We start from the raw sequence: 17500 nt of genomic DNA, 5'->3' as shown, positions 1-17500 counted from the left end.
AGAGAGAGAGAGAGAGAGAGAGAGAGGAGAGGCAAGCTATAGATAAGAGAAAGGAATACCTGAGTGAGGGGTTGGAGAGAATATAGACTCTGGGAGAGAAGGAAGGAGAGAGAGAGAGAGAGAGAGAGAGAGAGAGAGAGAGAGAGAGAGAGAGAGAGAGAGAGAGAGAGAGAGAGAGAGAGAGAAAGGAGGAGAAAGAAAGATAAGGAGAAAGAAGAGAATGGAAGGAAAATGAGGACGTAACATAATGACTTGAGAGAGAGAGAGAGAGAGAGAGAGAGAGAGAGAGAGAGAGAGAGAGAGAGAGAGAGACAGACAGACAGACAGATAGACAGACAAACAGACAGACACAAACAGAAAAACAGACAGACAAACATACAGACAGACAGACAGACAGACAAACATACGAACAGACAGACAGACAAACATACAGACAAAATACACAGACACACGAAAACAAACTGTTGAAAGGACAATAATGAAAAGAAAAAGAGTAAAAAAAAGAGAGAAAGAGAAAGAAAAACCACATAAAAGATAAACAAACAAGAATAAAGAGAAAACACTGAAAAATAGACAAATACAAGAAAAATGGAGCAAAGAAGTAATGAGAGAGAGAGAGAGAGAGAGAGAGAGAGAGAGAGAGAGCGGGTAAGGGAGGGTGTACAAAAGGGTGAGTCCTACAAAGAGGGACAAAAGGGAGCGCTGGAACTAAAGGTGACGGCGCGAGGAGGCGTTAACGAGGGGAACACCAAGCCAGACACAGGCAAGGAAGGCGGCAGGTGATTCTAGCGCCGCCACGCCACTATGCTAATGAGACACCCATTTTCATGTAAGAGGGAGAAAGCTGTCCGAGAGCTGGACACGAAAAAAGGGTTAAATGTCTTGAAATCTCCCTCTTAAATGAAGTCGAGTCACAGGAAGTTGGAAATACAGAAGCAGGTAAGGAGTTCCAGAGTTCCGTGGCTGACTGACTGACTGACTGACTGTTTGGTGCTTCACGGTGCTGTTGTTGGTGGCTCACGAGGTGGTTTAGTGTGCTGAGACATGAGTTGCAGTGCTGTTTGATGACTTAACAGTACTAACGCGTGACTAACAGATGAAATGCAGTGTTTCTAAGTCGCCTTCAGTGTTAACAGATGACTCAATGGATGAATTGCCGTGCTGATTGATGATATACGCGTGATTAACAGTGTATACAGATGATATACAGTGTTTCTAAGTCTTTAGTGTTTATGGATGACTGAAACGGTGACTTATAGTGCTGACTGATTATTTACTCTGCTAACGCGTGCCTAACAGTGCTGAGTAGTGAAATGCAGTGTTTATAAGTTTTTTTTAATGTTAGAGGGGACAACTGGCCAAGAGCAACAAAAGAAAAATTAAAAAGCGCCCACTTATTTGCTAGTTCCCCATACAGATCCGATAGAGTTGGCCAAAAGAAAGGGATAAATGTCTTGGCTTACTGTGCTTAAAAGGGTGACATAACACTAATGGATGAGGTACAGTGCTAATGAATGACTTAAGTGATTTAGTGATTTAGTGCTAGTGGGTGAATTGCAGTGCTAATTAAGTAATTTAGTGATTTAGTGCTGGTGGGTGAATTGCAGTGTCTTATAACACTAGTGGATGACTTGCAGTGTTAGTGGATGACTCACGGTGCTAACTTTTTTTAGGCAAGAGGGAAACTAGCCAAGGGAAAAAGATACATTTAAAAAAGGCCCACTCGAATGCAAGTTTCCTAAAAGATCAGTGAATAATTAACTAAAAGACAAATGTGTTCAAACCTCCCTCTTAAAAGAAGTCAAGTAGTAGGAAGATGGAAATACAGAGAGCAGGCAGGGAGTTCTAGAGTTCACCAGAGATTACTGTTGAAATGACAGTGTTACCAGGCGATGTGCTGATATAAAAAGGTGAGTGACAGTGCAAGAAGTTAACTTAGAAGGATATTGCATGACTTACAGTGAAAATACGCAACTATTCCACTGATCATAATTAGAAGTGAAAAAACAAATAATAAAGCGGGTTACATTGCTGATAACGTGACTTTCAGTAGTAAAAGGGTGACTACTTGTTTTCACACTCATTCCTTTCAATCAACCCTCCAGTACCATGACGCGTTTCCATATTCATTCTGCTTACTATTTGACGATTTTATACAGCTTCAGAGACTTATGTGGGGAATTGAAATAGTGAAGACTGTGTCCATTAATCTTCAGACCTCCATAGATCTTTCTAATGTCAATAAAATGGTCTAATCAACCACAAATCTCTAGGTAGAAATGTGTCCCAGTACTGCAGGAGTTTCTGTGCTCTATCGTTGGCATCATTGTGGCTTGCTCTTAATCTTTCCCCTTGTCGCTCACCTAACGCACTATGAGGTCGTTTAGCAGGTGTGTGTGTGTGTGTGTGTGTGTGTGTGTGTGTGTGTGTGTGTGTGTGTGTGTGTGTGTGTGTGTGTGTATGTAGAGGTCATCTTCATATAGCTTTTTAATTTATGTTTTTTTATATATATATATATATATATATATATATATATATATATATATATATATATATATATATATATATATATATATATATATGTGTAAGTTTGCAGGAAAATATTAATAAGAAATGAGTAAGTTTTCTCTCTATTTAATATGGCTTCAGTGGTGATTGACTCCAAACATACTTAAATCAGAGAGAGAGAGAGAGAGAGAGAGAGAGAGAGAGAGAGAGAGAGAGAGAGAGAGAGAGAGAGAGAGAGAGAGAGAGAGAGAGAGAGAGAGAGTCTATTGTAAGAGTCTCAATGCTCTATCGTTGGTATCACTGTCCCTTGCTCTTAGTCTCTCCCCTCGTCACCCTGTGAAAAGTAACCCTGAGACTCAAATTGTCCTTATCCGATGACTTGCTGTACTAAAAGGTGTGTTACAGTGTCAACAGGTGAAGTACAGTGTCAACAGGTGGCTAACAGTGTCAACAGGTGGCTTGGTGTGCTCACGCGTAACTTACAGTGCTGATAGATAAATTACAGTATCCGTTCGCGATTTAGAGTGCCAACAGGTAGAGTGCCAACAGGTGACGTAAGGTGGTAACAGGTAACTAATAGATGACTTGTGGTGCCAATAAGTGACTAATAGATGACTTGTGGTGCCAACAGGTGACTAATGGATGACTTGAGGTGCCAACAGGTGACTAATAGATGACTTGTGGTGCCAACAGGTGACTAATTGATAACTTGAAGTGCCAATTGACTTGTGGTGACTATAGGTGACTTGTGGTGCCAACAGGTGACTAACAGGTGACTTGAGGTGCCAACAGGTGACTTGTAGTATGTAACAGGTAACTTTTGGTGTCAACAGGTAACGGATAAATGACTTTTGATGCCAACATGTGACCCTTTTTTTTATGTTGTGGTCTCCATCGCCTGTAGGTAACTGGAAGAGTGTTGGAAGAGCTGTTCAGTTTCCACCCATTAGTGACGCAAGCAATTTTATTCATAGTGGTATTCATATTAGGGCCCATATCACCACCCAAGCGCTTCTTTGGTGTAACCGCCTAGAACCTGGTAAACCATTCGACAAAAGGCAAAGTACAAGGCGGTGTGTACTAGTGCTGAAGCGGTTTACGGCACCATCACCGCCACCATACATCTGGGTGACGTCCCCTTAAAGATGGGCAGCCGAGACGAGTCGCTTTACACACCGCCCTGTCTCACCGTAGGAACAATACATGGGAGAAGGCCTCTGTTCCCTCGCCCCACGCCTACGTCCATTCTAGCCGCCTCGCACCACTAAAGGCGGAGGTGACTTACGGACTTACCACTGCACGGCCAAAGTGAGTTATGGAGCAGAGCAGTGACTTAAAGGATTGGCCAGTGACTTACACCACCAAGATGCGACTTTACGTAGACACACTCTTCTCAGAAATATCTAGATGGGATCTTTTCAGTGATTTTTTGCCTTTGTTGCTATAAAGTCCTTGTTAAACTATCGCTTTAATCATGGAAATACTCTTTAACCCCTTCAGTACCATGACGCGTTTTCATAATCACTCCACTTACTATTTGGTGGTTTTATACACATTCAGAAACTTTTGGGGAAATAAAATAGTGGTGATTGTGGCCATTAATCTTCTGACGCACACAGACCATCCCTAATGTCAATAAAATGGTCAAATCGTACACAAATCTCAAGGTAAAAATGTGTCCCAGTATTGCAAGGACTAAAAACTCCAATGACTTTCACTAGGGGCCGTTAAAAGTATTGGAGGTCAGACGCTCAAACGCTCAGGAATACGATCCTTATTGAAAGGAAACGGAGTGACTTGGGAGGTCGTCACGTGACACAGCCCCAGGATGTGACTCAGCCTTCTCCTCACAAACAAAGGGGAAAAACGTTAATGCGTGCTCAGCATCACCACTAACGGAACTGTGAGGTGAAACAAGGCAAGGCAAGGCGAGGCAAAGCAAAGCAAGGCAAGGCGCTCAGCTATACGAATGCAGCTGTCCAAGTGGTCATGTAATATGCCACACAATGGGTGAAAAAAAAATGTGTATCTGTCAAATGGGTTTATATATTGCCTTCACTTCTTGGTCGCTGTGGAACTCTTTACATTTCATTGTTGTATTGAGAGTCACTTTGATAACATTTACCCCTTGTTAGCACTTGAAGCACGTCAGTTGCACCACAAGTCACCAGCTAGCATCGCATCTCACCTTTCGACACCTTTCATCAGTTAACACTCCGTCACCTGTTAGCATTGTAAGCCACTCGTTAATACACAAAGCCACCTGTAGGCACCGTGATCCATGCAGCTGTCGACACTATGATTAATTTATCAGTAGTGTCTGTGTATCAATTCTTTTCCATTTATAGACGTGGAATTGGATGGACTTGATCACATCATCATTTGTGGCAACTGTGTATATGAATCAAACTGCACGTGAGTATAATGAATGCGCGCTGGCTGACTCGTACTTATAATCTCACCCATTGCACTGCCATATGCAACGATTACCACCTCTAAAAAGATACAAGATTTTTTTTACGAGCGTTAATAAATATGTGTATAGAAGACATGGACTGGTGCGTGGTACACCAGAATGGGTGGCACCTGGCACCTGGAAGAAGAGGTAGAGGAAGGCCAAGGGAGACGTGGCTGCAGTACAGGACAATTAAGAGAGCATGAGAGGAAAGCGGAAACGACTTACAAGTGGGTGATGAATGTTGGGGAGACCTTCAGGAGATAGCTCAAGATAGAATGTGGTGGCGAGAGTTCATTGAGGCCCTATGCATCCTCGAGAGTACCGCAGGATATGATTGAATAAAGAAGTAGGGGATTAGAAGCAATAGTTTACAATTCCTTGACAGAAATGTATGTGAATCAAACTGCACATGAGAAAAATGAGAGTGCGCTGGGTGACTCATACTTATAATCTTAACCACTTCAGTACCATGACGCGTTTCCATATTCATTGTGCTTAATATCTGGTGATTTTGTACAGCTTCAGAAACTCACGTGGGTGATGAGAATAGTGAGGATTCTGGCCATTAATTTTCTGACCTTTCTTGACCCTTTTATAATATCAATAAAGGGTCTAATCGTACACAAATCTCAAGGTAAAAATGTGTCCCAGTATTAAAGTATTGAATCTCTTAACTCTTAACGATTCGCACCTCTAAAAAGATACATTAAATTTTTTAGCATCAATGAACAAGATTGGATAATTAGAAGAAACAAAAAAAAAAAGGTATTACAATTCCTATGGAAGTGGCTGTAGACCAAGAAGAAATGTGTCAGTGTCCAGCGACTAAGGAAAAACGCGCCACTGAAAAGATGAAGGAAGTAACCCCCTGATCATTTCCTCAACACATTCCCAGCAGCCTCGTGTCACCGTCACGCTTAGAGGAGACAAGTGCGGCCTTTGTTATGTCTCCGTGAGGCGTCGCTAGCCACCGCACACAGCGACACACGTGGCTAAACACGCACGCACTGTCCAACTCGCTAATTATATACAGCTCATCCGTGAAGTTTGTTGCGGTCAGAGTTAATTGTCACTGAGGAAATGAGTGCACTGCTGCGGGAGGAGAACGACTCACGAAGGACGCACAGAAGACAAAAGAGGAGACAAGACGCACGCACTCACTCACTCACTCACTTACTTACTCCATAACTAAGCACCGTAAAGAGTGGATTTGTTTACTATTGTATTCAAAACACTTTATTCTCTCACCACGACTGTTTGCTAAGGCCACAGAGATGACTGGTCGGATTATAAAGAAAGAAAGCAAGTTAATTTGTCACTAAAAACATTAAAACACTGAGAAGCCACTGTACCGTTAGCTAGAACCTTTTAAAACAGTGGAAGTGCGTCGTGAAGTGTTTTAGAAAGCTTAGACTCGTATATATACACCACAAAACTTCGAGAGAAAAAAAGAATGAGTACTCTAAACATGGATAAAATAGAAAGACAGGTGACTCCTTTTATCATCGCTAGAGTTCCCTTGTGGGTAATTATGTTCTATCTTCTATTAAACTTGTCTGGTGGCCGATACTTCAGTGGATCTTTGTTTTAATCCTTTTTTTTTTTTTTTTTTGCTCTTGACCAGTCTCCCCTCCTACATAAAAAAAAAAGAATGGGATACATAAATACACGTCTTTTTAATCAATGGCAGTTGTTGAGTTGTCTGTTGGTGGGATATGTTGCCTTTGGAACAACACTGCTCCCATCCTGACGATTCCCTTCTCACTGTCTAAGCTTTTTTCCCTTTTCTCTCTCTCCTTTACCTTCCTTTTCACCAACAAAATCTACGTATTTTTCTCTTTGCTTCCTCAATATATTTATTTTCAAACACGGTATTCGCAGGCCACCCAGCACTCACTAACACTCCCTGCCAAATACTCCGCTACTCTGCCAAGCCTTGACCAGAACCACACAACTCGCAGCAGCACCCAGATAGCATCACAGCCACAGCAACTCACACGCCTCGGTCCAGCACGTTACCCTCCATCAACACTCCCTCACATCACAGCCACATAGTATTCAGTACCGACCAGATAATACAATATGAAGGACCTTAACCACTTCAGTACTGGGGCACATTTTTACCTTGAGATTTGTGTACGGTTAGACTATTGTATTGACATTAGAAAAGGTGTATGGAGGTCAGAAGATTAATGGCCAGAGTCTTCACTATTTCAATCTCCCATGTAAGTTTCTGAAGCTGTGTAAAATCACCAGACAGTAAGCAAAATGAATAAGGAAACGCGTCATGGTACTCAAGGGATTAAACTCTACTGCATATTGTTACTGTTGTCTCTTTTCAGTGTCTTATTACCTCCTACGGCCTAGCTAATATTGTTTACTACTCTTCCCTGCCTAACACTCCATGCATGCACCACAGCTTATCATCTAACACCTCTTGTCTACATAACATTTAACCCCTTCAGTACCAGGACGCGTTTTCATATTTATTCTGCTTATTATTTGGTGATTTTATACACCTTCAGAAACATATGTGGGGATTAAAATAGTGAAGACTTTGGCCATTAATCTTCTGACCTCCATAGACTCTTCCTGGTGTCAATAAAATCATCTAATTACACCAAAAATTCATGATAAAAATGCGTTTTAGTACTGAAGGAGTTAACTATACCACCTCCCTTCTACTTTATTTGTTCTTAACTATCCATATATCTAACACTGCCATTGTCTGCTTCCTTTCCTTACCGTAACACTCCCTATAGCTATTACTACACCTTCTTCATTTAAAACTCCTCTCACACAAACTCTGCTTCTATTTAGCACGAACACCCTTATCCACCTAACGCAAGAGTTAACCAGTATACTCTCAGTCTCTTACCTTTCTCTGGCAAACTCTGGAACTCCCTGCCTGCTTCTGTATTTCCCTCTTCACTTCATTCAACAGGGAGGTTTCAAGATATTTGTCCTTATTCTCTGGCTAATTCTATCGGCTTTATAAGGAGACTGGCAACTGAATGGGGCTTTTTTCCTCGCTATTTTCGTTGCTCTTGGTCAATCCTTTTCCCTAACCTAAAAAAAAGAAAAAACCTTACATCTCCCTACCGACTTTCCTCTCCTCATCCTCTCTCTCTCCACCCCCCAACCTGCCACCTCGTAATAAGAAAGGCCTGCACATGTTCCTTATTTACTGCATGAGTGGCTCGCCTGGGTGGTGAAAGGAGCGAGTGGTGGCGTGGTGGCGTGGTGGCGTGGTGAGGTGGACCAGCTAAGAGGTGTTCCAGGCTGTGGTGGGAGCATCTTGTGTGGAAACCAAGATGCTGTTACCGATACCAGACACTCTTCTCTGTCTCCTCCACCTCCTCCTTCCCCTATCCGTCCTCCTCCTCCATCTCCTTCTCCTCTTCCTCTTCTTCTTCCTCCTGCCCGTCCTACTTCCACTCTCCAGCAAGACAAATCCACACACACACACGCACACACACAGACAGCCGCCGCAGGAAAGTCATCGGGAATCCCACACGCAGGAAACTCGGCTGCCTGCTTATAACACGGCGGCTCATCTCGTCCCGCCTGTTTCCTGGTGGTTTTCATTAAAGGGAACCAATAAACGCCTCCATGATCGTTACTCCTCACCCCGCGCCTCTACACGTTAAGACACGGCCCTAACGCGCTGTGCTGCTGCCAACGACCTCTGAAGGACTTATAACAGTACGAGTTTCTCCTGTTTTTGACCTATTTTAACTTAGAGTGAGGTCACGTAATATTACCCATGATTTCTACCTAGTCTAACCTCACCTAACATAACCTAGTATTTATATACATTATTTTAACTCCTCTGAATCTAATCTATCTTAACTTAGTCTAACCTTGTTTAAGCTAACCTCAACTATCATTTATTAAAAGTTTTATCAAGCTTTTGTTAATCTAACATAACTTAGTCTAAACTTGCCTAATATTGCCTAATCTAACCTAACCTTACCTAACCTAACCTATCCCAACCTAACCTAACCTTACCTTATCTAACATAACATAACACAACATAGAATAACAACATCACATACCTATCATAACCTAACCAAACCTAACCTAACATTTATCCATCCAACAAATAAACCTCACGTCTTTTCAACATTGGTAACACATCTTAACCTAACCTAACATAATAACAACATCATACACCTATTCTAACCTAACCAAACCTAACCCAACATATTTATCACCCCACAAATAAATCCTCACGTCTTTTCAGCACTGGTAACGTGACAAGATCCTCAAAGATATGCAAGACTTTGAGAATATATACAAAAAACTCAGAAAAAAACAAAATTCTCAGCTGATGGAGAAAAAATAAAGAAAAGTTTGGGTAAGAAAAATAAAAATGTCTTTGATCACTTTCATATCTTGGGTGTGGAAAAAAATATATACATTAATTACAAGAATGTCTTTCGTGTTTAAATATAGAAAGAAAAAAAAATATCATACGTCAGTAATCCATAAGGCTGAGAGAGAGAGAGAGAGAGAGAGAGAGAGAGAGAGAGAGAGAGAGAGAGAGAGAGAGAGAACGTTAATAAGAAGAAAATCATGTGAAGTTAAAAAGGAAAGCAAGTTAATGAGTAAAAAATTGGCGCTCGAGTTTAAGCTAAGTGGAAAATTATGTTGCAGTGTCTCTCTCTCTCTCTCTCTCTCTCTCTCTCTCTCTCTCTCTCTCTCTCTCTCTCTCTCTCTCTTTCTGACTACCTATTTATCTATTTATCTTTGTTCTTTTCCATGTATAGTTTTTCTTTATTCTCATCCTCCATATCTGTCCTTCCTACTCCTTTTCTCTCTCTCTCTCTCTCTCTCTCTCTCTCTCTCTCTCTCTCTCTCTCTCTCTCTCTTCATTTCTGCACTGCATGACCTCCACCGCAAGCTATCATCTTTACCTCCTCCTCCTCCTCCTCCCCTCCTCCTCCTCCTCCTCCTCCTCCTCCTCCTCCTCCTCCTCCTCCTCCTCCTCTTCCTCCTCCTCCTCTTCAGTTCAGCCGCTAATTCATTATGCATTTCTCTTTTCCTTTAGTTTCGTGATGGAATTCACTTCTTTAAACAAATGCAGAGAGAGAGAGAGAGAGAGAGAGAGAGAGAGAGAGAGAGGTAGTGTCTATTGTCCATATCTGTCATTCATTCAAGTCATTCTCCTTCCACTTACTTCACCCATTCAGTGTTGGTGTAGAAGGTATCGGAACACCAACACACTGGCTGGCTACTAATGCGTCGTGATGTATGGCAAACAAGTTATGATTTTCCTGGATGGTGAACAAAAAAAAAAACACTGAACCAAGCGGAAATCCAGACGGAGAAGTGACTTGACCAAATAAAACAAGAAAATATAGAAATAAAACACACAAACGCACTGAACCATAAGATAAGATGAAGACAAAAAAAAAAAAAAACAGATGGAGAAAGCAAACAAGAAAACGTAAACAGGGCGTGTTTTCATATACGTTCTGGTTACTATTTTTCGTGGTTTTATACAGCTGCAGGAATATTTGTTGGGATTAGAATAGTATTGAATCTGGCCAGTAATTTTCTAAGCTCCATAGACCCTTCGTAATGTATACATAATTGTCTTACTGTACCCAAAAATCAAGGTAAAAATGAGTATCTACGTAGATCATTCATGACTCTTTTTAATCTGGACACATTTTCATATTCTTTCTGGTTATTATTTGACAATTTTATACAGCTGCAGGAATATTTGTTGGGGTTAGAATAGTATTGACTCTGGCTATTAGTCTTTTAACCTCCATAGACCCTTCCTAATGCAAATACAATCCTCTATTTATAACCAAGAATGAAGGTAAAAATATCATTCGTGACTCCTTTAATCTTTTCAGTAACTGGACATATTTTCTTATATTTCTGACTACTATTTGACGATTTTGTACAGCTTCAGAAACATATGTTGGGATCAGAATAGTACTGACTCTGGCCATTAATCTTTTGACCTCCGTAGACCATTACTAATGCAAATAAAATCGTCTAATCATACCCAAACCCAAGGTAAAAATGCGTCTTACTACTGAAGGGATTAATAATTAAAAAAAAAATCATTGGCTATAAAGACTCTGGTCATTAATCTTTTGACCTCCATAGACCCTTCCTAATGCAAATAAAAACCGTCTAATTATACCCAAAACTCAAGGTAGAAATGCGTTGTAGTAATAACGAAAAGAATCATTAGCTAAAAGCACCACTGCATATTTCTCTACATAAGCTTAAAAACACAACATTATTTTCTATATAGACTAAAAACACGGCACTGTACTTTCTTTTTATATAGGTAAGAGGACCAAGCTTTTCTTTAAATGAGCTACAACACGACACTTCTTATCTGTAAAGGCAAAAAAAAAAAAAAAAAACACCACAAGCAGAAACACATTTTTTTTCATAAAGGCAAAAACATCACTACAATTTTTTACATGATTAAAACCCCATTCACTTTTTATATACGCTAAAACCACAATTTTTTTTTTATTCATATAGGAAAATATATCACTCTTTCTTTATATACTCTAAAACACCATTCATTTCTCCTCATATACGCTAAAAACACCATGATTTCTCTTTACATACACTAAGACACCAACCATTTTTTCCTGTTTGCACTAAAACACTCCAATCTTCTTTACATACACTAAAAACACCAATAACTTTTCTTCATTTACCCTAAAAACACCACATTTCTTCTTTACATGGGCCAAAACTATTCATTTCTCTTTATATACTTAGAAAAAAAAAAATTCTTCTTTACACACACTGAAAACCCCATTCACTTCTTATATACGGTAAAAGCATTACATTTCTTCCTTACATATCCTAAAAACACTACACTTTTCTTTACATACACTAAAACACCAGCCATTTCTCCTTATATAAGCTAAAAACACCACAATTTTATTTGCGTACAATAAAACACCATTAATTTCCCTTATATACCCTAAAACACAAAAATTTTCCTTACATACCAGGAAAACACCAACCATTTCTCCTTAAATACACTAAAAACACCACCATTTTTCTTAACACACACTAGAACACCTACTATTTTTTTTTTCCTTTCCCTGCAGGTGATGTGTGCATGTATACGAGCATTTTTACACTGCAGTGGACGCCAACAGGAAACATGGCAAGCTGCTCCCTGTCAGAGTTCACTGCAGCCTCGCATCACACATTCTCTAGCCAGCCACGGGAATGATTTCAATACGTCCTTCCTTTGACACAGATATTCGCCAAGGGAAAGCGAGGAAAGAGCAAAAAAAAATAAGAAAAATGTATATTGAAGTTGTGTTTGTATGAAGGATTTTTCCAGATGATATTTGTACAGTGCAGATTTTTCTCTATCTATGCGTGTGAGTGTTGAATTGGTGGTATGTACTATTTCTTTTTACCTCCTTCAGTACTGGGACGCATTTTGACCATGAGTTTTGGGTGTGATTAGGCGATTTTATTTACATTAGGAAGAGTCTTTGGAAGTCAGAAGAATATAGCCCCTTCAGTACCATAACGCGTTTTCATATTTCTTCTGTTTACTATTTGGAGATTTTTAACAGCTTCAAAAACATATGTGGGGTATTAAAATAGTGAAGACTGTGGTCATTAATCTTCTGACTTACATAGACTCTTCCTAATGTAAGTAAAATCGTCTAATCGTACCCAAAACTCAAGGTAGAAATGCATCCCAGTACTGAAAGGGCAAACTCAAGTGGGATATTAAAATAGTGAAGACTGTGGTCATTAATCTTCTGACTTACGTAGACTCTTCCTAATGTAAGTAAAATCGTCTAATCGTAACCAAAACTCAAGGTAGAAATGCGTCCCAGTACTAAAAGGGCAAACTCAAGTGGGATATTAAAATAGTTAAGACTGTGGCCATTAATCTTTTGACCTCCATAAACCCTTTTCTCACGCAAATAAAATCGTCTAATCGTACCCAAAACTCAAGGGAGAAATGCGTCCCAGTACTGAAAGGGGTTAATGGCCAGAGTCTTCACTAGTTTAATCCCCCACCATAAGTTTCTGTAGCTGTATAAAAACACTAAATAATAAGCAAAATGAATATAAAAACGCGTCACGGTACTGAAGGGGTTAATCATGTATATGTATAGGTAAAGTACAAATTGGATGTGTGCTAACCCTTTGAGCGTCACTGGGTTCACCTTTCCCTAATTACCAATCACTCCGAGACATATTTCGCTTCCTCTACAACCACATCCAATCTTTAAGCTGGGTAGAAATTCCCATTTTTTATCCTTTTCATTCGTAACTTGTTGATGCTTATAAAGATTTCTTACCTTATATATGTTTTTTTTTTTTTTTATTTATACCATGTTTGTGTAATTGTGTCGTGTCAAAGTGAAAGGGTTAAGGATCTCTCTCTCTCTCTCTCTCTCTCTCTCTCTCTCTCTCTCTCTCTCTCTCTCTCTCTCTCTCTCTCTCTCTCTCTCTGGACACTGCGCAGCCTCAAAAAGAATCAAAGGAACGAATTCTCTCTTATGAAACACCTTTGTTCTCCTCTAAAGCTTATTTTCAAAGGCCGCAAAGATGATTAGCCTGGTTCTCAAAGCTTTTTATTTTTTTCTTTCCGTTGATGCTACACAGTCCTCGTCGAAGCATCAGTGGTCATGACAACATCCTTTGCCAACATCCAATAGAGTGTGTAAATAATGAAGGCGAAAGAAGAAGTAGAAGCGTTGGCGGGAGCGAGGGTGTTTGTCTTCACATGCTTTGTTCCCCGCACTCTTTGTTCTCCCATCAGGACTCATTTCAAAGGGCTTAGAGACGATTGGCCGTGTTTTCAAGCGGGTGTTTTTCCTATTGATATAGATTTCTTGTTAACTGATCACCGGCATCATAAAAACATTACTGAAAACCCAAATAACTCCCACCAGACGGCTATGTTCAGAAGCGCCTTTCTTTCTCACCACGACAAATTTTCAAGTACCCATAGACGACTAGCTGGGTTTTCAAGACAGTTTCTCTTTATGATCAACTAGAAATCTTGCCAGTCCATCACTAGAACCATTAAAATACCCTTGAAAACATGAGTATCTTCAACTGGAGCCTTTGGAAATAGTCGTGGTGAGAGAGCAAAGCGTTTCTGAATACTGGACAGAGTAAGAGGAGGCATTACTATAGGAGGGATGTATCGAGGCCCAGGCAGTGACCACGGGCGGGAATCTGGAACACGAGAGTCAGCCGCAGTCCTGCCCCGTAATGGTGGATAATGTGTGGGGTAGACTGCCTGTAATTACGACCCGCCCTGGAAATTGATAATGGCATGGAGTGGAAAATTAAGGAAACCAGGGAGGAATTACAAGGATGGAGGAGGAGGAGGAGGAGGAGGAGAAGGCAGAGGATGAATGAAAACACGATTGAACGCCAAGGAAGAACAAGCCAGCAGCAGACTTGTTGGCCCATATGAGGGTATCTTCAGTGCATTATACTCGTACTGTTTAATTGATCTGAGCATTGAAGGATTAAATAAGAGAGGCGGAGGTGTGGGTAAGACGAGAAAGAAACACCGATATTTCATAAGGAGGAGGAGGAGGAGGAGGAGGAGGAGGAGGAGGAGGAGAAGAAGAAGAAAAGGATTGATTGAATGATTGACTGGCTGACTAAATAAAACTTCTTACACCACAAAAAAAAAATATTTCGGTAACATAAAACTAGAGGAGGAGGAGGAGGAGGAGAAGGAGGAGGAGGAGGAGGAGGAGGAGGAGGAGGAGGAGGAGGAGGAGGAGGAGGAGGAAACAAAGGAGGAGGAAAAGGACCAGTAGTAGTTGTAAGAGGAGGAGGAAGAAGAGACGGAGAAAAAGAAGGAAAAGGAAAAGAAATCAACAAACAGGGAAGAAGGAGGAGCAATAAAACCAACACAAAACAAAAACAAACTAAAATCTCACACACACACACACACACACACACACACTCACCTCAGCAGTCTTTCCGTAACACCTGCACCGCCGCTGGACACTGCATGGCTAAACTCACTCCGCTCACCTGCAGGGAAGAGAAACACCAAGCATTAATACAACAAATCAATGGAAAAAACTGAAGAGTGAATATAACAGTCAAGGAGAGCAAGGAGATACAAACACACACAATACAAATACTAGTTAAACATTCCAGCGGAGGTAAATGTGTAATGGTGTGGGAAGCCGCTGATGCATTCACTCTCAGGGGGATTGTGGAGAAGGTAGTGGTGGTAGTGGTGGTGGTGGTGGTGGTGGTGGTGGAAAAGTAAAGAAGGAGAGATGGAGGAAATGCTCAAGTGAATAAGTGAGTGGATAAGTGAGCTGAAGAACAAAGAGTCTTGCTGGGGTTAAATAAAGAAAAGTGTGCTGCGTTACTTAGTGTGTGTGTGTGTGTGTGTGTGTGTGTGTGTGTGTGTGTGTGTGTGTGTGTGTGTGTGTGTGTGTGTGTGTGTGTGTGTGTGTGTGTGTGTGCGTGTGTGTAAGCATCTTTTTGACTCCACAACATTTCTAGCTACACATTTGACAACATTCGTCTCTCTCTCTCTCTCTCTCTCTCTCTCTCTCTCTCTCTCTCTCTCTCTCTCTCTCTCTCTCTCTCTCTCTCTCTCTCTCTCTCTCTCTCTCTCTCTCTCTCTCTCTCTCTCTCTCTCTCTCTCTCTCTCTCTCTCTCTCTCTCTCTCTCTCTCAACACACCACCACACCTATCGTTCTCCTTTCATTAACACCCACCGCACCATCACCACCACCATCACCACATCCAGACACACACCCTTCACTTTTTACTCTCCCTACACTCACCACCGCTCACCACATTCACCATTATCACACTACACCACGTCCAATCCTCCCCTCTTCCATCTGCTCCCTCATTCTGCAAGTCTCAATCACCACCAGCTCGCCACACCCTCTGAAAGCAACACCACGCCCGTCACATGACCTACAACACTTTCCAGCAATACTTTCCCCCAAACACTTTCCCGGAAGCGTTTACTTAGTTTCCAGTATCAGCGGGCCGTCGGTTCCCTGGGTTTTGATAGGATTTGCTGCCATGTTCCGCCCTGTCTGACACTTACCCCATCACGCTGACACATACACACACTCACGCATAGACACACACAGACAGACTGCCGCGTTCTTGCACAGGGATTGGTTCTCTGGTAGCTGTAGTGAATATAGTGGCTTGGGATGCGCTCAGTTCATTAGATTTTTACTAGTCATGAAAATTTAAGCTCTTCAGTACTAGGACGCATTTTCTACCGTGAGTTTTTGGGCATGATTAGATGGTTTTGTTTGTATAAGGAAGGGTCTATGGAGGTATGGAGGTTAATGGCTGCAGTCCTCATCAATCTAATCCTCACATGAGTTTCTAAAGCTGCACAAAAGCGCCAAATGGTAAGAAACGCGTCCTGGTACTGAAGGGGCTAAAGACGATATGCATTTGTGGATAGGGACATTAAGTAGGTAGGCTTTATAAAGAGGCTGGCAAGTGCAGGTGTTCTGGTTCCTCTTTGGGTAGGTTTATACTGAGATATCAACAGAATTCTTGGTACTGAAGGGGCTAAAGAATACATGCATTTGTGGATAGGGACAGTAGGTATGTTTTATAAGGAGGGTAGCAAGTGTAGGTGTTCTGGTTCCTCTTTGGGTTGGTTTTCACTGAGATATCAACAGAACTCTCGTATCTTTCCCCCTTATTACCATGTTCTTATACACCCAATGCCTTAACCACTACATCAAACCCACAGCCAGACTAACCAACCTACTGACTGTCCCACCTATATACAAGTCCACACCGTGAAAAGCTACATTTCAAAACCTCCACTTTCTGGCAGGCACATCCCAGACAGACAACCAGCCAGACAGCCAGACAGACAGCCTTCATGCACACGCCAGCTGCGCAACACCCGGACCATGAAGAGTGTATAGATGCGATACTTTCCTACTGTATCATTGCCTCGGGTTCGTACATGACACACTTCACTAAGAGTTTCAATAGTTTCCATCTCAGAATCTTTTTTTTTTTTATGTATAAGAGTTTTGCTAGTCAAGGAAAATGACAAGGAATGGGAGGGAGGAGGAGGAAGAGAGAGAGAGAGAGAGAGAGAGAGAGAGAGAGAGAGAGAGAGAGAGAGAGAGAGAGAGAGAGAGAGAGAGAGAGAACGTTTTTAAGGTGGTTTTACGATTTTAAAGGCAGAATAACAAAATTTATATATTATTAACTGGAGAAACACTTTTGAACACCTCGCTAATCATCTCTGTGGCCTTGGAAAACAGTCGTGGTGAGAGAGCAAAGCGTTTCTGAATACTGACCTCACTACACTGGTCTGCTGAATCGCCAATATAAACCTGAGTAACTAGTAGCTAATCAAAGGACTTAACCCTACTGAGCACCATGATGCGTGTCCATATTCTTACTATTTGGTGATTTCAAACAGCTTCAGAAACTCATGTGGGGGTTGAAATAGTGAAGACTGTCACCCTTACTCTTGTGACCTCCATCGATCCTTCCTAATGTCAATAAAATGGT

The 17500-nt window shown here is 41.2% G+C and overlaps 1 long non-coding RNA gene across 2 annotated transcripts in view; it reads right to left on the bottom strand.

The window, feature by feature from the left end:
• The window catches only part of LOC123519023, a 125541-nt gene that overhangs the window by 67467 nt on the left and 40574 nt on the right, over positions 1-17500 (bottom strand). Inside the window, exons 2-3 of one of the 2 annotated variants that reach the window (XR_006678958.1) lie at positions 14932-14998; positions 12970-14261 (exon numbers count right to left, since the gene is read on the bottom strand). This is a non-coding gene — a long non-coding RNA (uncharacterized LOC123519023). Of the gene's footprint in view, positions 1-12969; positions 14262-14931; positions 14999-17500 lie in introns of those variants that run through there. The other variant, XR_006678959.1, reaches the window with a different exon arrangement.

Source organism: Portunus trituberculatus, chromosome 44, assembly GCF_017591435.1.
Source record: "Portunus trituberculatus isolate SZX2019 chromosome 44, ASM1759143v1, whole genome shotgun sequence".
NCBI classification, from domain to species: Eukaryota; Metazoa; Arthropoda; class Malacostraca; order Decapoda; family Portunidae; genus Portunus; species Portunus trituberculatus.
Note: the sequence above shows the minus strand (reverse complement) of the source record. Positions and strands in the feature narration are given on the sequence as shown.